We start from the raw sequence: 12821 nt of genomic DNA on the forward strand, positions 1-12821 counted from the left end.
GTTCTATCAAGGTGCCTTCCATCCACTGGGCACCCAGCCAGAGGGTAGTTGTTCTGTTCCTGGTGCAGAACTCCATCATGTTTCTATCAGCTAATTCCCCCAGCCATTAATTTAGATGGATTTTGACCCATTGGCTCTTTGAGCCTGGTGGTTCACTGAAATGAAACTTCACAGGCCCTTTTGTGGCCACCAGCACCACTCCCATGGTAAACCACCCCTCCAGGCTGCCAGGGAAGGGGGAGGTGACTGAAAGCTGTGGCTTCATTAGGGATTGCTTGAAAAGCCTGGTACAGAGACGTGAAAGGAGACTCTGGGAAGCACTTCTGTAGTTACCTCAGGAGCATTAATAGGAGGAAGAAATCACATTCAATGAAATGGTGAGATCCTATCCAGTTCAATGTAAATCTGTCTTAACAGTTAAATCTAAATCCTGCCATGATCTAGATTTTCCTTATAAATATTATTCCATTCCCCTGTCAGAGAACCCAAGGAACTGGTAATCTTACTTACATAAATTTCATTTAAGAAAGGATGGTTTCACAGGCTGGCATACTGAGTAAAAGTGTAATCTCCATCTTTGAAGCTTTGATCACTGACTGAGCATTTTATTGCTTTGTATATTAGGAATATTTTCGGAAAGATAACAAAAAGTGTGCTGTGACCAGTACAATTGTTCTGATTTCCAAAATAGCCTATGATAACCTTGGCAATAAAAGCTCTTCTGGTGTGTCGTTTAGCCGGAAAGCTCTATGTACATAACCGCAGAAGCTGTAGTAGTTCAGCTGCTAAAAAAATGAATCTTACAGGGATTTTAAGCTGTTGAGAATGAGCAAAATAACCAAAAATTCTGACTTGCCACCCTTGACTTTTCTTTCTGAAGCTGGGTGATGGGGGACTTTATGCAAGTGAGGTGGGAGAAAGCAGAGAGGCCTCACCTGATCGCCTTGAAGCACCAATTGCAAGGGGCTGGAGTTAGTTCTCACCCCGGGGCCTGGGTTAAGTTTATGAGGTGCAGCGGGGGATGTGGGAAGCAGATGGGCTTCAGGGAGTCAGGAAGCTGCTGTGAAGCAGCATGAGACTCATAAAGGAACAGCAAGCAGTGCTCTAGTAATCCAGCAAGGTTGGTTTGGTGCTACGCTGGGAGCACTTAAGGATAAAGTACAGGAGTGACCACAGCTGAAAGCCCACTTATTTGCAGATGTTTCTTCTCAGTTGTAGGTAAGAAAAGGATTTATATAATAGAGGGCTGAAAGTGTGAGATACCAACTCTTTCTCTCCTCAGTGGTGAGGGCTCAAAAGGTTTTGCGCCATTAAAACCTCTTTTAGCAGATTTCTCTCCCTTCCCTTTAAACTTCAGGTTTATCTAATGAAAAACTCTCTCTGATTTGAGAACAGAGGGGTAAAACTTGTTTCAAGTGCTTAGTCTGCATCTGTTCTGTGTTCTTAGCCTTGGGAGCTACTGAAAGGCACAGTGCAAAAGCACTGAACTGAGCTGACTGTCTAAGAAACCCTATATGAAACCTGTAAATCCGCATTCCCTTCCTTTTACACTTAACTCACCTGTTTGCTTTCTTTGGCTTGAAGGAAATGAGGCGGGGGAAAAGGAGAGGGGAAAAAAATCATGAACTGTCTCAGCCTCATTCAAAAAATCCACTGTCTTCCTGGCAATTATGGCTCAGTTAAACAGCAGTGAAAGCTTTAATGAAGCGTGTGGTTAATCAAGCTATGGAAGAGTGCAGCATTTCATTTTTTTTTTGCTGGAGTAAGAGCTTAATTGCAGCAGCTTGCTTCCTAACACTGCTCATCTTCAGGAGCAGTGGATTTATGTCGTCTGAATGCTTCAAAGGCACTGATGCGGCTGAGCTTTGAACCCCCTCCCTGCTGAGGAGGTATCCCAGGAGGAAGGTATCTTGGGCAGCTTCATGCCTGGAAGGCACTACCAGATAATTGTGGCGCAAGGGCTGCTGCCTGTCACTCCGGAAAAACGAACTAGAAGGGCACCATCTTTCTGTGAACTGTGCAGCAGAAGGGCAACACTTAAAACAGAGATGTATGTGACAGGATACATGAATTACAGTCATTTGTTTTGTGCCTCTACCTGATTTATTTTTCGTTTTTAGAAGGAATTAAGGAGTAGAGGTTGGAATGGGAAACTGCTACTTCTGTCTTATATACTTCAAGATTTGTGCTGGAAAATCTAGTCTCTGCCAGGGCAGCTCCCCCTGCCAAACATGAGGCAAAAGAAAAAAAAAATCAAGCTCGATGTGCTGCATTTTTAGTTGTTGACATTATTTACTGTGCTCTTAACAAACCCTGCCCTGAGGAGAATGAGAATAATGTGCTCCAGCAGCAAAATATACATAATAAAGAAGCAATTGCCTACGGTTTCCTGGGATTTCTTACTCCATTCTCTATCTCCCTATTCCTCCATTGTTTCAAGCTAATGCGTACTTCAGTTCTGCCATGCAAATATTCAGAAAGGCTCCCTGCACCAAAAGAGAGGAAATGAAATATATTCAAATCACTTTTTCAGTGGCATAAGTTGTATCTTGGTTTGCCAGAGACTTGAGTACATTCTTTAGCTGCCTGTGTTACTCTGCTGTTGCTGCTTGTTGACTCGTGCTGAAGTCTTTTATGTGGCATATTTTGTTGTGGGAGGATTTTCTTTCCTCCACTGTTCCATCAACTTTGACTGCTAATCAGAGTGTTGCTGGATAAACAGGACTGATTGAAATTAAAATTTTAATTTTGTGTTATAAACAATATGGCACCTTAATTTTTCTAGTGTTATTAAAGATACTAATAATAATGCATCTAGTGTTTTGTGGTACAGCTTTCATATTTATTTCTTGAAGCAATGACAAGTTTTGCTAAAGAGTTTCACATTCAGATGCCAGGATTTTGTATTCCATGCATTTTCTTTTTCAAGGGTGACTGTACTTAATTATATTGGTTATGGATATCCTTTTTTTTTTTTTAAATATCATGGGGAAGAAATGTTTCTGTGACAACTGGGGACATCATACTGTATCAAACAGCCATATCATGAATGGCTTAGTCTATATGAATCTACTCATTGCTTATCTACCTTCCAGAGGAGAAAACCCAGAAGCTAGTTAAGTGTGGAAACACTGTAAAAGAGTGTTGGTTGGTGCTTGGAGACTTGCCCTGAGGGGAAGGCGAGTGAGACTAGAAAGTCCTTGACAGCACAACAAATTTGTGATGGGATATTGAAGTCTGGGAATGAAAGGAAGAAAAAAAAAGGAAGTGAGTGGTTGTGCAAGAGGTCTGTTACCTATCAAGCTCTTCAAGGCCAAATAAAGGTGTCAGGAAATGGGGGAAAAGAATTTGGAGAAAAATAACTGGAATAAGGAGGGTGGAGAGCCTGAGCACGTTGGACAACCCTGTTCTAAACTGAAGGAACTTTTCAAAGTGTCTAGGTGATATATATGCCAAAAATCTTAGGTTTTCTCATCCTAACTAGAGTAATATTCTTATGAATCTGACAGCCTTTCCATTGGCCTTCTTGGCTACCTGGGCACACTGCTGGCTCACGTTCAGCCAGCTGTCAAAGAGCACCGACAGGTCCTTTTCTGCCAAGCAAAATGTCTGGGATGGTTCTTTCTGTAAGGCATAATAAAATGGTACTTTCATATATTTGGGTTGAACAAAAACCTTAACAGACTGATTCCATTGTTCTCTCCTGGCCAGTTCCTTTTCTGTTGATCATAGCTTAGAGTGCAAGAAAAGCCGTACCCATCCTTTGCAGTGAGCTAGGTAGCCTGTAAAAGTAAGTGTGTATATTCCCCTTGCAGCTAAGATGAATATAATACTACATATTTCCTGTTCATGACAGAATGTAAAATATGTGCTTAACTATCCTTAAAGTCAGTGGGGCTAAAGCTGATGATGTGCTTAACATCTTTTCCTGATCCAGGGTCTATAAAGAAATGGAGCCTGATGTCCCTACTGGCATTCGAATATCTCCTTTCTGACAAAGTCTGCAAAAACACAGCTTTACAGCTCAGTAATAAATATTCTGATTTGAGATTCTGCCCTCAAGTGGGGCTACACATTACCTGGATTGATTTTAAATGCACTTCTAGCTTAAACTGAAGTAACTAAGGTGTTCTTTTACATATCCCTAGTGGAGTTGGGAATGGACTGGAGAAGAGCAAAGGAGAGCACTTTCAGGTCACAGTTTTCTCTAATGGGTAACTCCCTATAAAAGGTGAAATAACTGTGTGGAATTGGAGCTTCACTTTTGTTTTATTTTGACTGCTTTTTAAGGTTAAGGCATAACTACCAGTATCAGGCATGCAGAACGGGCTGACTTCACCTCAGGCAGAGAAGGAATATCTAGTTAGATGAATGATGTTTCTGAGAATTTGGCATTCAAGGGAGAACAGGTCATGCATTCACACACCTAAATGTATTTTCTTTCTAAAGAAAAACCTCCAAAAGAGAGGTAACAGTGAGGGGGGGTGCTGTCTTTTCTTGTTTTCCTTTTTTTTTTTTTCATATCCCAGAGACTTCTGGTCTTGGTGCTTAAAACTCTCTGGCAGTAATGTTTAGGAGTTTCCTCACCCATGTCATTCTTACTGACTTCTGAAAAAGAATCCTTTCTAAGGTGCATGCCTATACACATGTAGCAGACACCTCTCGTCCCCACTCTCCTCTGCTGTGCTGCCCAGGAATGTCAGCAAATTGGGTAGTAACATTCAGATATGAGCAGCGAGCACTGCAAAAAGCGTGTCAGCCTATATGGGTTGTCTGTTCTGATTTGAAAAAATCTGTTGAAGGATGCAGCAGGGGAGACAGGCTGTAGAGAGGAGCTTAGGAGACCAAGATCTATAAAGAGAAGCCTCTCGAAAGAGCCAGGAGTTAAGGAAGGCAGATTGATCTCCTTGATGTCAGGCAATGAGACTTGACAGATGAGCAAAGTTTAAAAAAAAAAAAAGTTTATCTCTAACCCAGAGATAATATTAAGGCTACTGAGAAGTAGAGAATGAACAGAAATTGCATACTTTGAGCCTTGCCCCTATGTGTTGCCCAATATGCGTATCTTGAATTTCAGTTTCTGAGAGGATATACAAAATTCCAGAACACTGCCTGCCCCAGGGTCTGTGCAGCAGCCAACCTATATCACCCCAGTCTGATATTTACATTGAACCTTCTGTGGCAGAAGGGAGAAAGCTTTCCCTCTGTGCGGGTTAACATCCATTTCTTCTCAGCTAGTGAATGGGCTTGCTAGGCAGGAGCCTGCAAGCTACAGGGAGGCTTTTTGTGGCTTCCCCTCAGCGTGTCGCCTGAGTCTGAGATAAATAAAACCAAAATTAGCAGGGAGACCGAGGGGTCAGTGACTTTTAGCTGCTGGCAGAGAGGTTTGATTTTGTTTGCGAAGTGTAACTAAGGAGTGACTTGAGAGATGCTGGTGGAGATCTTATCAGGAAAAATATGTTGAGACATTTCCAGTGCTCCTTCCTGGCTGCCATGCTCTGAACACCCTTGAACCAGGGCTTGATGGTTAGTGCTCTCAGGTGGGACCTCTCTCTGTAGCTCTGTCCCCAACTCTGCCTTTGACTCTGGCAAAGTTTCATGATCTCATTGCGTGTATGTGTTTCCTTCCCTGTGAAATGTCTCCTTTCCTTTGAGATATTGCAAAAAGGCATCACAGATAATGGTGAAGGCTTTATAGTTGTGACTGTCTTCCTTCATCTGTATAGGTCACACGTGGTACTACTATGTCAAAATATTGCAAGGACTTGTCTGTGAGTCACATCAGGGTTCCATGGATAAATAGAGACTACAGTTCTCTCTGCCCACTCTGCTGTTTGCTTCTGGATATTTCTCTTCTGAGCTAAATTGAAATCCCAGGGTCATAGTCTGATCAAGCTTATATAAAAAATATTTTATGTATAGTTACAAAATGGGAAAACTTGTTCATCCAAAACCTGTTATTACAAATGGCTTTAAACAAAAGAAAACATATTCTTCCGATGGTTTTTAAAAAGACACAGGCATCAAAATCCACATCAGACTGTGAAGCAACACAGTCTTCTGTAGCTGTTCAGGCACATTGCATTAAATTGCCATACTTACCGATGAAACAAATACATTTTGAAACTTGCTCTTTTCTTTTGTTGTTTCTGCCCTCTTTATTAGATAGAGTTTTACTATAACTGTAATTCTTTGTTACTAGTCATTTTACTGAAGACAATGTTACTAAGATTTTTTAATGGAGAAATTTACCACTTAAATTTCTGAATTAGCAAGTTTTAAAATTTGGCTTAAAAACTTGCAAATTAAAATTACTTTTTTTTTTATCTGTCACCTTATAAAGTCCTGAGTTTTGTTCTCATTCAGTAGCAGATAATATTTGAGAGACTGAACACACAAATAAGTGGGGATATTTTTGCGAAGAGGGCTTGGACAGGAGAGGGACTGAGTGGTTTACTTGTGTGGGTGATGAGTCAGATAAAACTTTAGGTTTTGTTTACGGAGTTACTGAAAAGCTACTTAAGAGTAAAACAATAAAGCAGTTGATTTCTCTCTTCCTTATCCTTTAGTTGCATGCTTGCAACATCACATACAATCGGTATCCATGGAAATTATATCATATCAGGAGCAGCTGATGAACTCTTGGGAAATAAAGATCCCATTTTCATGCAAATATTCTAAATAGCAAAGAGGTGAGGAAGAAAAATGATTGATAAATAGAATTATTTCTGTCTTAGAATATATTTCAGTATTTTCCTTGAGGCAGCAGTAGCTTTTTGAAATTGTGTTCTTACTGAACACAAACTTTCATAGATCAGTGTGTGTGTGTATGCAACTTATGAGGAAGAAAGCAAAATATAAAATAATGCACATTGATTTTGTGTTGAAATATTCTAGATACTCCTTGTGTAATTTAACTTTATTGTCAGAATACAATCCAATAACTTCAGAAGGAGCAGGCACCTTTCATTTAAAAGCCAGATTGCGGTGGAGATGAATTGCTTGCTAGGGGCTGGACATTGGTGATTAGTGTACTCTTCTGTGTCACATGAAAGCTGGGTCTCATTGCCCCCTCAATAATTCACGAAAATCCTTTCTTTCTCTCTGCTTTTAAATGAGAGCAGTAGAGTATTCAAAACACTGCACTTTTGTAATTTTATTCCAAATTGTAGATTTACCTGCACTGATAGGAACATTTGCTTTCTGTCCTGCTGCTGGCGCATTTTAATGCAAACTTCTGAAATGGGATAGTGTTTCAGTCTGTGTTTCTCCACAGCAAGGATGTAGATTAATTTCTCCAATTTGGCTTCCTGAATCCTATCTCTGTTGAAAACTGTGGATGGAAACTTCAGTGAAGTAGAGGTTATTATAACACCTCAGATAAATAGCAATAGTGGAAAACCTGCCATAGAGAAATGCAGTTTCTTAAAAAAGAATCCTTCTAATATTCTTTGGACACTGTGGTGGGTTGACCCTTTCTGGACAACAGGTGCCCATTAAAGCTGCTCTATCACTTCCCTCCCCAGCTGAACAGGGGAGAGAAAACAGAACAAAGGGCTCCTGGGTCAAGATGGGGTTTTTTCTTTCTTTATTCCTTTTCCTGCGATTATTCCGTGGAGTGATGTACCTACCTATAACATGTATTAGGCATACAACAGAAAATGTTTGCATGAGCATTTGCTTAGGAGGACTTTTTTTCACATCATATTGACTTGTCCCTGCTACAGTGAGCATGCTACCAGGGTTTCCACTGCAATCCATATCTTCAGGCATCTGCAATTTGTTGCAATAAAACTTCCAGCCTGAAATTTCTCTCCTGTTGTTTGAGCCCAGTGCAGAGCAATTTTATGTTTTAAATACTTATTTTAAATGCTCTCTAAGCTAAACTACCCCAATTGCCCCAATTGCTCTGATAATATAGTGACTGCTGAGCCTGCCAAGTAAATAATTGATTTCCAGTATGTATTTGACTCTTGTGGCTGGCAGCCACCTTTGTAACTGGCTGGCACTATTAGGCTAAGGCAGAAGCCTGTAAACTGAGAATAACAAGCACATTAACTTTTAGCACATAAATAATCTGCATTCTTTAAAAGGCTGTGTGTGTATTTTACAGAACAAAATACCATAGTATGCCCTTCTAGACCTTCCTCACTAGTCTTTTGTGTACCAAGACCACCAAGACCTCTCTGCAACCAATGTTTGTCATTGTAGCATATCTCCCCATTGTTTTTAAGAGTTGATATGATGGCTTTCTATTTCTTCCAGAGAACAGTCATGCTCAGTTGCTGGGCAATACTCAGTGCACCCCAACAGGGAGATTTTTCTTTTAGAGAGGTAGAAGTGAAGGTTTGACATTTGGGGGTTTCTCCTCTACAGCTTTAGCAGTGAAGAGAGAAAGTCCAGCACAGCTCACAGCAAGGAAGGAAATATGCGCATGTGTTGTTTTTGGGGTTTAGTCCCTTTCCTGTAAATTGAAATAGTACAAATTCCACTCACTGACTGTTTTGGTCAGTCTTACCCTCCTTTTAATTCCCAAACTCTTACACATTGGTATTTATGTATATATATATTTTTATATACATATATTTATATACATTACTGTGTAGAGTCCCTGCCATCATTGTCAAATAGGGCACTGACTAAAAAAAACACAGTAGCAAAAACAACCCCCACCTCCCAGACTCTGGGATCTGATGTTCTCTTTTCTTTACTCTGCCCCTCACATGCCTGCAGATTAACAGCTTAAAGGCAAAGGGGAAGAAACCAAGGACTCAATAATATCCACCTTGTCTTTGACTCTCTTCATGCTCTGTCACAACCTTAGTGTAATTTAAGACGCCTAAGAGGTATTCATGGATGTGTTGGCTGGTGCTCAGAATCTCAGGGAGCTTTTTAAAAAATTTATGAATTTGTAATATAAAACAGGTAGTTGTGTGAGTCAGCTAAAGCCATGCTTACTTTATAATGGAAAAGTGACAATGAATGCAGTATAGCTTGCAATATCCAAGAGAGACATATGCTCACCTGTGATTAACCTTCCTTGGCCTTTAAATGTCACACTTGGTGCATACACGTGGAGGAGAAATAATACATATTTGTCAGTAAAAAGGTGATTGAATGAAAAAGTAGTGAAATGACATTTTTCAGTAGGTTTGTCATAGCTGGAGCATGGAGGAAAATTGCTTTCTGTAAATCTTGGCCCAAAAGAAGAAAACACATTTCTTTCCAGTTGGGAAGCCATACTCATTGACATAATGAAAGCATAGTGAGCTCTGACTTTTGCAAACTCTGATAGAAACCCATCTGCAATCTTGACAGATATGATCTTTTGCAGGATGCACTGTTCATTTACAGCAGCTAGAGACCTCAATTAGTTTATGAACCAGGACAGCAGGCTGTGAACTCCCCTGCTCTGCCTAGGTGGAGATGTCCCTGTCTGAATTTACATTCTGGTAATTTAAAAATATTTATACAAAGCTTTTCTTTCATTTTCAGAGTAGATTAAAATTCTAATGGAAACAATTTGTATGCATTTGTTGAATTGAATAATATTTATTGCCATATGAAAAGGGGACAAAAATAAAGTAATGCTGAAAACGTTTGCTATCAATAAAGTTAGTGAGGCAGGAATAAATAAGTACAGAGGCAGAAAGAGCCCAAACCAGAAAGTAATACTTAGTAGAGCCTGTAGAAAACCCACTGTTTTATAAAAGCATAATGAAAGCAATTTGCACATGTTTCTGAACACTAGAAAATGGGATGCTACCCTACCAAGTGTGCATGGTCTCTCAGTTCTTCAATTAATCTAGGCAGATACTGCTTGAAGAAAGAACAGCTTCATCATAGACGTTGATTGCAGCTCAGAACATGCACTCTCATTTTGGTAGGGTTGTGATTTTTTTATGAGGGGATGTGATAGTCACACAACATATTCATTTATTCCTGGAAAAACTTTCTGAAAGCTTGTAAATTAGAGTAAAAATCCCATTGAAGGGGAAGATACTCTTAAGACTTATGCTTCTGAAGCCCATGAACTCATAACCTTTGTTTCAATATGACTATTTTGGTTGAGGTCAAGTTTTGGGATTTTCTTTTGAAGGAATTGTTTGCAAGCACCACACAGGGACATGTGCTGGCACAACATGACTGTATACAGGAGGAGGAATAAACTAGAAGAATGCCTGATCAAGAATTACTATAATTTTCCTTGACAGTTTTCTTATCTGAGCTGTGATCAGTAGAGTCAACCTGCGAGAGTTTTGTGTGAAAAGGAGCATGTAAATATTTGAGCTGTTTCTGAAAAGACTTCTTGGGGAAAGAAATGTACTTTCATTAGCTGACTTGGTAAAGAGAATGCAGGTTCTCCTAAAGCTATCGCCAGTGCACACATCCAGAAGTATTCTCCCTCAATGACTCAGAGCTGGGATCCTGTTTCCACATCTCAATGTAGAAGTCCAGGCAAACCACTGGCATTGCACAGATACAATAATGTAGATAAGCTAAAACAAATCCTGGTAAGGACTGTAACAAGGTCAGCTAACATGCCAGGTGCACCAGAATAAAGGAAGGGGTGTCAGAAGGGAAAGTAATGCTGAGGAAAGGGACAGCTCTTGGTGGAATGGGCTGTGGCGGTCAAAAATACACCGATAAACTGGTAAGATTTTAAGACATTCTGTACAGTGTTAAATTCATTTTTATGATGCATATTCTCCTGAAATGCTCAAACATTTCTGGGAAAACCAATATCAACTAATAAATTACTGTTTTTCTTTGGGCATTCCTTAGGCCAAATCCATGAATTTAATTCCATGAGTTTTAAGATAAAGTGATCCTTGATGATAAATATCTGGATATAAATGAAGAACTACTGCAGGATATAGACATCCTAAACCGATGAGGGTTAGTTGTGATAGTATTGATGTGTTTTAAAGGCTGGACAAATTAAACTTAGGACCAATTTATGGCATTTTTATTCACATTAAATAGTATCTTGTTTTATCTGTAACTCCACTGATGATCTGTTAATTTCCAGTAAGAATTTCATCCATGAAAATCAGAGTTCACAGAGCATAGAAGAATAAGAATCTCATTAAAATCAATAATATTTTCATTATTTTCTAAAAGACATCAGCTAAAAAGATGAAGTGCTATCCTTTAGAGTGTATCCATATTTTGATAAACTTAAAAAAGGTAAAAATTTGGCTCATTTTTCCAAGTAGTTGAGCATCTAGGACAAGTCTTTCAGAAGAGAAAAGTGGCTCAGGTGCAGACTCAGCTTGATTCCCGTGCCCTAACTCAGTACATCTTAATGTCATTACTTGAGCATCTGCTAGTTTTAAACAGGATAGAGGAACGGAGTCCTTGATAAATTACCAACCAACCAAGCTATCTAACAGCATTTCTTTTCTGGGCTATCCAGTGGCAAAAGCACACATAAATTACTATCCCTTTATTGTATGCCCACCTGGAATGTAAATCTTTTCCTTCTACCTTTCATCTTAACTTATTCATTGAGCGATAAAGTGTTTTGTTGTTTTGGTTTTTTTTTTTTTCTAAAGGGGTAGTGAATTAATACACTGCATTTTCCTTCCACACACATTCTTTATTGCCTTTAGGGATTTCATTTGACGAAGGCCTTGCTAATGGAAATGCAAATTTTCTACCTGTCATAGAGTACTTGTGACTCTGCTGTTTGTCAGAGCAACACACCCCTCAAAAGCATGGCTATTTTGACTTCTCAGAAGCCAGGGAAATTGTGTCTGCACCCACCAGGACTCTGTTTGTCCTAGCAGACAGTGAAGAATAGTTTTATGTAAATTTGAATGAGAAATATTAGCCTCTTCAGTTCTCTGCTACAAATAAAAACCCACAGAGATTGAAAGCCTTGTTAAGCTTTGATTTATTGTAGCCACTCACGCATTTCCTGTTTAGTAGTTTTGTTGTGCTTAATTAGACAGCAACTTCCTCTTTCATTTTCTGGGGATACATTAGTGATCCTAGTTCTGATAGTATTCCATCTAACCTAACCTTATCTTTTGAGGGTTGGTTATAGAAAACTACCTGAATAACACTGGAGAGATCCTTGGGCTACATGATTTAGCAGATTAGAAAATGTCCTTTGTCTTTACTGTTCCATTCTAATTAGATCAGACAGCCTTGCCAGACTTTTAGTGGTATAATTGTGCAACACAAATATATACACTTTTAAGGCAGGGAATAATGAAATGAGCCTCATATATGAGTGTTGTCATACTCATGTAAGAACTGAAAAGACAATGTTTTCTATCCTCAGCAAGAGAAAACCTGTTCATTCTCTTTTTAAGAATTTGCACTTTCGTTACTATCTAAATTTCAGTGGCCACAAAAGGACGTGTTTAGGGCAAAACAGTAAGTGAAATCCTCATGCCTTTCAAGTAGTCTGTAAAATTCCCAGTGACTAGGGAGATCCAGGAATTTGTGTGCCATATGTTTGTCCAGATGAACAATACCACAGTATATTTTTACATAGCTGACATCCATGTTTGACAGCCTTCCCTAGTGCACTTTCTAGCCTAAGCAATATGTTTCCTAACTCTTCTCCCCCTGAAACCGATTCCTTTGAGTAATCACACTTGTTTTTTCAATCCTGACCTCTACTTTCTCTCTTAATTTTGTCTAATTTTTTTCTTTCCTCTAGGATTCTACTCATTCCTTTGAAATTGTAGTATTTCTTCACCTCCACTGTCCTTGAGTCTTCTCTTCCCGATCAACTCATCCTTCACTAGTGCCCTTTACAAAGCCTCTCTCACCATTTGTGCTTTGTCTCAAAGAGAAAGGAAGGC

This window comes from Corapipo altera, unplaced genomic scaffold (assembly GCF_003945725.1).
Source record: "Corapipo altera isolate COAL_440 unplaced genomic scaffold, ASM394572v1 22b, whole genome shotgun sequence".
NCBI lineage: Eukaryota > Metazoa > Chordata > Aves > Passeriformes > Pipridae > Corapipo > Corapipo altera.